The sequence below is a fragment of the Ascaphus truei genome, chromosome 3 (assembly GCF_040206685.1).
Source record: "Ascaphus truei isolate aAscTru1 chromosome 3, aAscTru1.hap1, whole genome shotgun sequence".
Classification (NCBI taxonomy): Eukaryota; Metazoa; Chordata; class Amphibia; order Anura; family Ascaphidae; genus Ascaphus; species Ascaphus truei.
The window spans coordinates 326,541,530-326,552,593 of record NC_134485.1 but is presented as its reverse complement, the minus strand read 5'-3'; the positions used below and the strand labels follow the sequence as shown (position 1 = coordinate 326,552,593).

General features: G+C 47.9%; 1 protein-coding gene across 3 annotated transcripts in view; it reads left to right on the top strand.

Annotated features, from left to right (window-relative positions):
• Positions 1-9,116: 9,116 nt before the first annotated feature.
• SUOX (sulfite oxidase) overlaps positions 9,117-11,064 on the top strand; it is a 39,140-nt gene continuing 37,192 nt past the window's right edge. For all 3 annotated transcript variants that reach the window (XR_012799955.1, XR_012799954.1, XM_075591364.1), the window contains exon 1: positions 9,117-9,226. The gene's annotated coding sequence lies outside the window, so the exon portion shown is untranslated. The remainder of the gene's footprint in view (positions 9,227-11,064) is intronic.

Sequence of the window (11,064 nt, the reverse complement as noted above, 5' to 3'; positions counted from 1 at the left end):
TCTAGACGAAATGATACTGACATGGAATTTCGGACTGGCTTATATTTCTTCCAGTTCTGATGATTCTGAGAGTCTTCAAAAAGATCAAGCAGGACTGTGCCATGGTGGTGGCGAACATTCCATATTGGCCTAGAAGGGCTTCGTTCACAGACCTGTTAGATCAGCAGGGCCATGCTGGATATTACCAATTAGGGAGGACCTTCCTTCTCAAGGTCCAGTACACCACCCTAACATAGAAAAACCGAGGTTGACAGCCTGGAAGATTAAAGGTGGATAATGAAGCAAAAAGGATTATCTTCACCAGTGATAGAGATTTTGTTACGATCCCATAAAAAGGTGCCATCCAAAAGGTACACACGTTTTGGAAAATTCAGTAAATGGTGCAGAACAAAAGGCGGCAGCAGTTCAGAAACTGCGCCCATTGAAGCTGCAGTTCAGTCTTTTTTTTTTTTTTTTTACATTTATTTTTTTACTTCAATAGTTTTATGTGTGCAATCTCTAATTAGCTAAAGAACTGTATAGCTGCAGCTCAATTCGTTTTCCATGTATTGATAGGTCGAAATTTGGTGACATATTAAAAGCTGGGATTTGTTTATAATCTGCTTGACTGGCAGTGGAAGCTCATGAATATTCATGAGCATTCCTGCACTGACAAGTGCTAGAGGGAGGGCAGTGCTGACAAAGGGGTGTGTCAGGGCTTGTGACAGGACATGAAGGGGCAGTGCCTTAGCAAATGGCTGTTAAAATAGAATACAAGAAAATTGGTCTTTCAAAGTTGTTGTTTTTTAAAACAGAAAATGCTAAAAGTATTTTTTCTTATTACAGAACTGATTTATTAAAAAAAACACACATGCAGGATATTGACTGAACTGCAGCTTTAATGTGATCCTAGATTTTTTTTTTTACAGGAGAGTTTCCAGAAAGGTCTTAAACCGAACACCAAACGTTCAGATCTCAGCAACAGGAGCAATCCGGGGAAAAAAACCAATTGCACATAGGCCTCTGATAAAGAGATTCGTCAGACATTCAAAACTTTAGACCTAGAATCGAGATTCAATTCCAGCATGGGATTCAATAAAGGAGCGTTATATGGCAATTGATGAAGACAAAGTGGAGCTGAGGACATTACCTCAGTTTTGTCAAAAATGTTTATCTTTCACACATCAGGAAATCATTTTACTTTCACTGTGGACAGTGAGATGGAAAGGAACCTACATTCACTGAATATGAGAAGACGTCTTCTGGAATACCTGTAGAACTCAAGAAGTCACAAAACCTGTTCATTTTGTTTTCGGGGAAAAACAAAGTGAAGACTTGCAAAAGCACTATTGCAAGATGGATTTTTGATACACTAACTGTATCGTCCGTTTAATCCAATGTACAGATACCAACATGCCTAAAAGCTCCCAGTACAAGAGCGGTAGCATCATCCTGGGTAGAGAGAGCACAGGCATCAGCAAAACAGATCAGCAAAGCGGCTATACGGTAAAATATCCATACTTTTTTCCAAACATATATATAAAGTGGATGTACATGTATCCTTTGAAGCAGTCTTTGGTATAAAAGTTTTTTACAGGCTGTAATAAATTAATTTCTTGTCTGGTTTCCCTCCCTCGCTATTCGCTGTAATAAATCCCATGGTGCTGCCAGATGGGCGGAAAGAAAAAATTAAACTTGCCGGAAATTTCATTTCCATCAGGCTGCACATAGCTTTCCCTTCCCTCAGTCCATCAGGTCGCACAAAGCTTTCCCTTCCCTCAGTCCGTCAGGCCGCACATAGCTTTCCCTTCCCTCAGTCCGTCAGGCCGCACATAGCTTTCCCTTCCCTCAGTCCGTCAGGTCGCACATAGCTTTCCCTTCTCCTCAATCTGTCAGGTCGCACATGGCTTTCCCTTCCCCTCAGTCCATCTGGCCGCACATGGCTTTCCCTTCCATCAGTCCATCAAGACGCACATAGTTTTCCCTTCCGTCAGATTAGGGTTAAAAATTAATTTATATTGAAGGGGTGATGTGTCTGAAAATGTATTTACCTAACCATGTATTGCTATGAACAACACTGCCAGGTAAAGGGGGAGATCCCTTTATAGGGCACGTGCAAGTTTTGATCCTGTCGTCCCTCAGGAGATGGAGTTTACTACCCATGGTGCTACCTGATGGACTGAAGGAAATAACATTTCTGGTAAGGTAAATTTGATCTATCTTGCAGTTTCTGCAATTAGGCTTTCACAAAGGGCTCAAGTCTACTTCACTGAAGGTACAAGTGTCTGCATTGGGTACCCTTGTTAATAGGTAAATTGCTCTCGGCCCTAGGGTCACCAGATTCATCAGGACAACCTTCTGAATAAAACCTCAGATAAAGTGTCCCATACCTTCATAGGATCTGAAACTGATCTTGCAGGCTTTGACTATGACGGCATGTGAATCTTTTAAGTGACCTATCCCTTAAATCAGGGGTGCTCAACTCCAGTCCTCAAGTCCCTCCAACAGGTCAGGATATCCTTGCTTCATTCACATTCATGTTCTTTTCCCCCTGCAGGCTCTCTATTTTATAATAATGATATTTTAACAACGGTCTTATGAGGCTTGAATTGGATAGTGCCAGTCTGTGTATGACTGGCAAAAAAAATACATTTGCTACTTAATAGCTATTTTATATGTAGCCCTGGTAAGAAATGGGGTTATAGTTCTATCCTCCTTCTGGTGTAATTCCTGGTAAGGGCAGGTTGCCAGGAGTTATGGGTTTCCCCCACTTCAAGCACTTGCCACTGAATGGTGGAGGTAGGTCATCTGACCCTGTGTCCAATCAAGAGCCACAGGGGCGGTGCCTGCTGAGATCATAAAGAGCAGTGCATTTCCTATTTAGTGAGAAGTGTGTGTTCTGTCAGTCTGACAGTAGAGTGAGTTAGTGTTAGGGAGGAGAGGAGTGATCAGCTCATGAGTAGAGCTGATATAGCTAGTGAGTTATAGGTGGACCAAATACCTCTCACCCTGCTTAGGGGGTGAGGGAAGAGCTAGCCCCACTCTGGATGCCCTTTGGTCCAGAGTGGCGGCAGGGACCATCACAAGGGAGAACAGTTAGTGGACTGTGCATCAACTGTACCTGTCGGCTGCTGCTGCCCAAGAGAATAAAGAGTCTGCTGGTTTTAAAGATAACCTTGTGTGAGACTGGAATCTCTCATTCCTGTGAGAGGGATTTCTGTGGTAGGATTCCACCCGTGTTCCCTGGGCTTACTACAGATGGAGGCGCTGCACCATTGAACGAGAACGAAGGCATTCACCCCAGTAACCTGTTCCTGTTGTCCCCCATGTCATCGTGGGAGACTCAGGCCCTCCTGTTGCCAGCAGGTATGCACCAGACAGAGACATATAGCCAGACCCCAGAACACCTTAGGGGACCTGATCTGCGATTGGGTGGGGGAGTATGGGTTATAGTTGGAGGCGCTGCTGAGATAAACAGGACAGGTTTTCAGCGAAGCAGAGCTGAAAGTAGTATGTACACTTTCAAAGCAAGTGCTGGAGAAGGATGGGCATTTTTGAAGACTAGGGGTAGTCGGGAGAGACAGTCCTCTCGCACAGTACACCCTAGGTGCCCTAGTAGGGTGATGTAAATTTGGATACACTAGGCTATAGCTGTTCTAGTCGCCTTGAGGCAGATAGTGTAGGATTCCTGTGGGGGTAGCCTGTTAACTAGGCCAGGGACTTCAGCATAGGGTCTGCACTATGAGTGGCCAAAAGTAGGTTGATGCCAGTACTTAGGAATGCCAAGTACACTAGCCAGTATCCAGAAAACACACCACAGAGTGCTTGTAATGAACCGTCAGCGAGTGCGGTGTACAAGGAGAGAGTTCTGCCTAGCCTGGGGTATGCCATGCGTTATATTCATTGGTTAGAGCACCATTGAGAGTAGTAAGTGTCTAGGAACAAGTTGCACCATAGGCACTGAGAGTAGCGCTATCGTGGGCTTAGAGGGCTCACTAAGAGAGATACATGTGCTCTGCGGGGCATGGAGGTTAAAATGGCAACAGCTGCGCCATTCACTGCAACGCGGGTTGCAGCCAATCCAAAATGGCGACTCCCGCCAAGCCTAGATTGCGCACGTGCTACGTGCAAGCAGGCTGCAAGAGAGATGTGACGAGAGATGTGCAAGGGTTTGGCGCCAAAACCAGAACCCCAGCTAAATGAAGGTAGCGGCGCGAAAGCCGCACCCACCTGTGCAGTGACTGGCCGACGGACGAAGCCACGTCACACAAAGAGAGAGAGTGCCCTCCTCTACTTTCCACCAGAGGGAGGGGGCACACTGAGAACCAATCCCAACAGTCATCCCCAGCGGAAGAAGGGACAGGAAGTGAGGCTGAGGAACTTCACTTCTGCTTGACTGGTGAAGGAGAAGGAGCTGATTGTCAAACCAGCAAGCTCAGCGAATCAACCCCTGCGCAAAAGATGGCTGACTTAAGCGTAACCACTTATCAGCTTCCAGGAGGCCTCCTGGTTGTAAAGGTTGATGGCCTGGAATATCTGCGGTGCCTGTGGGTCCAATGCAGGTCACCCGGACCGGCCCCAAGTACTACGGCACGGTGCCAACAGTGTGGCACGTACTGCCGCTGGCCTATCGAGCCATTCCCTACAATAATGACCCGCGAGATGCCTCTCCAGCGACGCTGATCGAGGTGGAGGAGGCGGATGCGAAGGCTGCCCTGGTCCCATATGTCACCCCTTCGGTAGGGACCCAGGCCCAGCCACCAAGAGATGTCCCGACGGAGGAGAGCGTGACCACAGTGGATTTACTGGAGTGGGCCCGTTTCGTACCCATACCCACTGGCGGTGCCGCAAGGACTCGAGGTGATTCCCCAGTGGAGGAGCCGTTGCAGTCCTCATCGGATGAGAAAGACAGCCTGTCATCGGTGGTGATGCGCCGGCCGGCGGACCAGCCCGACTCAGAGACACTGTACTGGACTATGGTGATCATATGGTCACCGCCCCTAGCGCCACTGCCCCGTCACGTGTCGTGCCACCGGGTCCTAGTGGGAGTAAGCTGGATAAGACGCTCAAGTTTTCAACTGATTGGCGGGATTGGGTGACAAGTGATGAGGGTTCTGATGGGGAGATACCATTGTCAGGTGTTGTACAAGTACCTAACCCCACTGTGTTTAATCCTGTTCCTAGAGGTAGGGCCCGAGGGTCCCAGTCTACTGCAAAAGCGGGTCCCGTAAGTCCCAAACCACCTAGGATGAACCCCACGGTTTACAAGAATGTCCTTAGAGGGAGGCGTAAAGGCTCGCACTCTACAGAGGCAGCGACATCTGGTGTATCCTCCAGAGCAGAGTCTGAGGAAGGTATGTGTGTCATCCTCATATGAGCACCGAGATAAATGGTGGGCACCGTTATTCACAGGGTATCTTGAGGGGATGGACCGCACCAGATTTGTATTAATAAAGAAAGATATTGTAGATCACTGGTGGGACGCAGGCACCTATTCTCCACAGGAGGTTGCCGATGACTTAGATAACAGGTGGAGAGAAATTATGCAAAAAGGATCACCCCCAAAGGCTCATCTATTCTGTATGATGATATTGCGCCTGAGGAGCCAAAGTTCTGGGTACTGCCAGGAAATGCTGGGAACCGGAACCTTACTAAGTTAAGTAGAGCAGATAGAGCCATAGCGGCGAGATACCGGCAATCTCATGGATATGAGTTTCCATACGTGCCAGAGCCGATCATGCAGGAGATCGAGGACCAGAGAGACACCTGGCTCAGAGATGCAGTCCTTGAGCACTTAAGAATTAAGTTTGGTAGCACTGCCTACATAAGGGAGGACAAAATATGTTCTGTGATGAAGGCTTGGAGTACAGGCAGGAACATATTTATGTACAACATCCTGTACAGATCAGAGAATGGGCCTGTACAACCCTTCTTTGTTAAGATAGTGGATCACAATGGGCGGGAAGTGAAGAAGCCTGATCCCCGTCATTACTATTGAGTTAGGGCTCTCCATGTTGGGAGTTTCCCACTGTGTTATGTCGCCATCATGGGTGTTACAGTCTCGTGTACACAATATTACTAATTATGTTTTGTATGTTCACAGATTGTTCACCTGCAGGATGGTCCAGCAAATTAGGTCCAAGTGGGGACCATTGGATTTCCACCTGAGGACCACTGGATTTCCACCTGAGGGAGAGTGTAGCCCTGGTAAGAAATGGGGCTATAGTTCTATCCTCCTCCTGGTATAATTCCTGGTAAGGGCAGGTTGCCAGGAGTTATCATGGGTTTCTTCCACGTCAAGCACTTGCCCTGAATGGTGGAGGTAGGTCACCTGACCCTGTGTCCAATCAAGAGACACAGGGGCGGTGCCTGCTGAGATCATAAAGAGCAGTGCACTTCCTATTTAGTGTCACACAGAGGTGTTCTGTGAGTTCTGTCAGTCTGACAGTAGAGTGAGTTAGTGTTAGGGAGGAGAGGAGTGATCAGCTCATGAGTAGAGCTGATATAGCTAGGAGGTATAGGTGGACCAAATACCTCTCACCCTGCTTAAAGGGTGAGGGAAGAGCTAGCCCCACTCTGGATGCCCTTTGGTCCAGAGTGGCGGCAGGGACCATCACAAGGGAGAACAGTTAGTGGACTGCATCAACTGTACCTGTCGGCTGCTGCTGCTGTCCAAGAGAATAAAGAGTCTGCTGGTTTTAAAGATAACCTTGTGTGAGACTGGAATCTCTCATCCCTGTGAGAGGGATTTCTGTGGTAAGGATTCCACCCCGCGTTCATGGGGCTTACTACAGATGGAGGCGCTGCACCATTGAACGAGAACGAAGGCATTCACCCCAGTAACTTGTTCCTGTTGTCCCCCATGTCATCGCGGGAGACTCAGGCCCTCCTGTTGCCAGCAGGTATGCACCACACAGACACATATAGCCAGACCCCAGAACACCTTAGGGGACCTCATCTGCAATTGGGTGGGGGAATATGGGTTATATATACACCACACCTATAAATTGTAAAGAATAAAGCCGTAATGTCACTACACACAGGATATCTATAAATGAACACTTACTATAGCCCATAATAGCGTTGATGCGGTAGTGAAAACTGTGATTATAACGCTGCGCCTTTATATGAGCCATGTTTCAAACATGAGTGAAAAAGCAATAGCGCAATACACAGGGCAGTCACTGGCTGCAACAGCCCAATAACTGGTGACACATTGTAATGCTGCATGTATAAAATCCAACTAACTAACAATCAACTTGTGCCCTCCATATATTATCTGCAATCAGTAAAGCAGTCACAGAGCACGCTGGGCACCTTGTTGTTACTAAGGCTGCGATTATAGTGCGAGCGGCGCGAACATAATACAGCAGCTTTATCAGGCCGGCCATGATGCACGAGGCAGAATTTTGAAGTGACAAACTATTTTGTTTTTTTTTCGTGCGGCGTCACGTGAGCGGTTCAGCCAATGAGGGCGAATCAGCCTGGTGATGTCACAGCCACGCCTCCCCATCGCCACCTATCAGAGTGTAGGGATCGCTCGGGTGACAGGCGCGCGCAAGTCTGCAAGTCCTGCACTAAAAACGAAGCCTTATGGTCCTAGCCCTGAGAAGCGTGGTTGCAGGAGGTGGTACCTAGCTTGGCACATTGGCACAGCTCTATATACCATTATTCTTTTGAAATAATTTTTAGACCAGAGAAAAGTAAAATCACAGCATGCAGGACAATTACTAGCTAACACATGTAATAGCCCATAATAGCATGTGTGACCCTGAAGATGGTGAAATTGTAGTACTTTGTTGGTACTTGACTGAGTACTTCAGTATTAGCTGAGACCTTTTTTATTTGAACAAACAGCTGATATTAGACTAGTTTGAGAGTTTTTGCTCTTCCTGAAGTCAAGCAACTGACTACTTGAAGACACTAATAAATGAGAGAAATCATTACATAACTATACCGTTATTGCCCCACTCTGACACACTCCCACGTACTTCACCATTTATTTATTTTTATATTGCTGGTAGATATTTTTTTTTTTATGATGTAAATGAAGGTGAAGTTTTATGATTCATGTGGCGTGCTTCCAAGTGAACTTCTTCTTGTGAGCACATTTCTCTTATGTGCCTTGTTTTTTGGTTTCTTTGGGTTGCTATAGTGACTATTTAGGAAGCCACACCACTTCCTCTTTTGAAATGGGATTCTTGGGAAGCAGAATCTTTGCTAATCGATCGGCAGCTGGGATCACTGATTTTCAACCGGGACTCCGCAGAGCCTGCACCCTTCGGTTCTGCGGCCGCCGGGGGGAGTGGGAGAGCTGGGACAATTCTCCCAGCTGTGCCAGGCCCGGCGGAGTGTTGGCACCCCACACAGCAGTGACCCAGTGGCTCCCAAGCTCAGCAGCCGCTGCCAGGGTCAGTGCGATCCTTCCTCTCACTGGAGGAGGGATCTGCGGAGCGGCGCAGGCCCCAAGGTAAGCGAGCGCGCTCTCTATAGTTATCACTATAGGGATTTATGCCATGCGCGCCAGCAGCTCCCTTAAACAAAAAAAAAAGTGTGTGTGGAAGAGAGGGGGAGAGGGCGTGCTGGAGTGCAAGAGGGGTGGGGGGAAGGGGGGGGATAGGGAGAGAGGGTTCCCCAGAATATCACAATCTAATACTGGGGTTCCTTAACCACAAAAGGTTGAAAACCGCTGGCTTAGATAATTACCGTAGTTATTTTTTTAGTGAGGGCTGTTTCTGTGGAGTGAGCAGTGCGGAAGACCGATTGTAGAGCATCTAGGAGAGAATGGAAGGTAAGGAAATGGAGCTAGTAACAGGATACAAGGCGTTCAAGGAATTTAGAGGCAAAAGGTAGGAGGGAGACAGGGGCGATCGTTATAGAGACAGCTAGGTGCCTGTTCTTGTAGGAAAGGTACCACAGCTGTGCATGTACACCTTTTTAGGATCCAGGCAGCTCCACAAATCTCCTCTTCCTGAATCAGACACGGCATCCTACTGAAGTCTCCAGGTATCTGTGTGATGCTGGATTTAGGTAGTGGAGTTACATGGCTCCTCCTATAGAAGGGGTACTAGAGTCTGGCACTGAAAGGGTGAAGTCTCAAGGCTAGTAGTGGGCGTGTCCCAGACCACGCCCCATTGTGATGTCACAACCCATCATTATAATATAAGCAGCAGGATCCCATCGAGTTGCGTGAGCTGAGTTGGCATCGAGCGTCGGCGGAGGAGCACGCGCACCGTGCAACCTTGAGGTACCCCCTATCCTACCGCTCACCCTCCTCAGTCACCCTGCCACCGAGTTACCTCCCCTTTTATAACGCGTGCTCTCTGTAAGCTGAGACCCCCATTCCGGACCCGCATTATATAAGAGGAGTTGAACGCTGTGCAACCCTTCAGCTCCCCCCCCTCCCTCCTCCCGGCCCCCTCATTATAACGGGCACTATGCACTTCCCATCGGCACCAGCCCTCTGCCAGTTTGGCAAAATGATCCTCTAGCGATCGGCCCCCCCCTCCTCCTCCTCCCGCCCCCTGTCCCTCCAGTCCTGTCCAACTAGTCACAGCATGGTCCTGTTAACCCGTTTGCTGCCAGAGGAGATGGAGGATCAACACTTTATTTACACACAGGAGTCTTAGGACTTCATATTCAACTGGTTAACACCCATGGGCACAGAGTGGATCCGAAGAGGTCGTATCTTCTGGACACACTAAAGTTGCTTTTTCCTTCTAGTACATAGAGATGGTGCCTGAATATATCCACGGCTTCCTCAAAATCCCATGTCCCTAATATTGTGTTAATATCATTAGATCTGTAAATAAATAAAACCCAGGCACCTACATTGTCTGAGATCGTCTTATTATATAACCTCTTCAGCAAATCACTTAATGCAAGAGGGAAAGTGTGGCTGTAATAGTCTTAACCTGATAATGATAGCTGTGTAAAAGATAAGGTGATGATTCATGGTATCGTTGCTATTCATTCTTCACAGCTGTTAAGATTGAGCTATGTAATAAAAGTCAATATTGAACTTGACCCTTTCAATCTAAAGGTGGCTGTTACATTGCCTTTACATTTGAATGGTGTAAAATCTTAACTAGGCTTTAAGATGTTTTCAAGTAATTGGACACATTTTTGTACTCCTGTTTTAGAAAAGTACATTTGTGCGCTAAAAACATACAGCAATTATTTTTTTTCTATGTACTTTTAAATGTCAACTTAATTTCCGAAAATGTAGACCTGTCCAATAAGTGGATTTCAAATACCGGTTTCCTCTACGTGGGATGTTTTTTAAAAATTTTTTTATTTCCCCCCCCCCCCCCCCCCCCCCCCAAATGGTGTGTGAGTGTGTGTGTGTGTGTGGCGCGGGTACCACCTGGCTACTATTCTACCCTATGGGTGGCAATAAACCCTGGTATTTACAGGCTTGCCAGTGGTTGGTATGGGGTTTTCCCCTTCACCTTTGGTACTGCACTTGAGTGACAGAAGGGGGTGGCTGTACCTAAGGGCAGGACCGCCCTAAATTTGGAGGTTGTTCCTTACCTCTGAAGAAGGCAGGTCACACCTCTGGAAGCCTGAGATTGGGGCCAACCCATGTGCTCTTTCCTGCGGGAGGAGCGAGTGTGGACCTATACTTCTGCCTCCGCTAGGGAGGTGGGGAAGAGCTGGGACGGCTGTGGGTGCCCTTGGCCTGTAGTGACGGTCCAGGGACCATCTCCAGTGATAGCTGAGAGTAAAGAGACTGTATCCGGCAGAAGACTGCTGAGTAGCTGTGTGTTACTGCAAAGACTGTAGTAATAAACCGTTCCTGTTTGCAATATACCTCCGGCCTGGTGTGTGATCTAAGGCCTCGTCCAGGGTGGCGCTGAACGGGCGGGCACGCTCGCCATGATGAGACACATTGCGACAATGTGTGTGGCCAGCGTGAGCGGGCGGGCGCGCCTGCTCGGCGCTTAGCTGCTTGCCGAGCAAGCAAATTTGAATTTGCTGCTCGCAAGCACGTCACGTGAGCGGTTCGCCCAATGAGGGCGAACCAGCTCCGTGATGTCAGGGCCACGCGCACCTAGCCGGCCACGAATCACTCGGCCAAGCAGG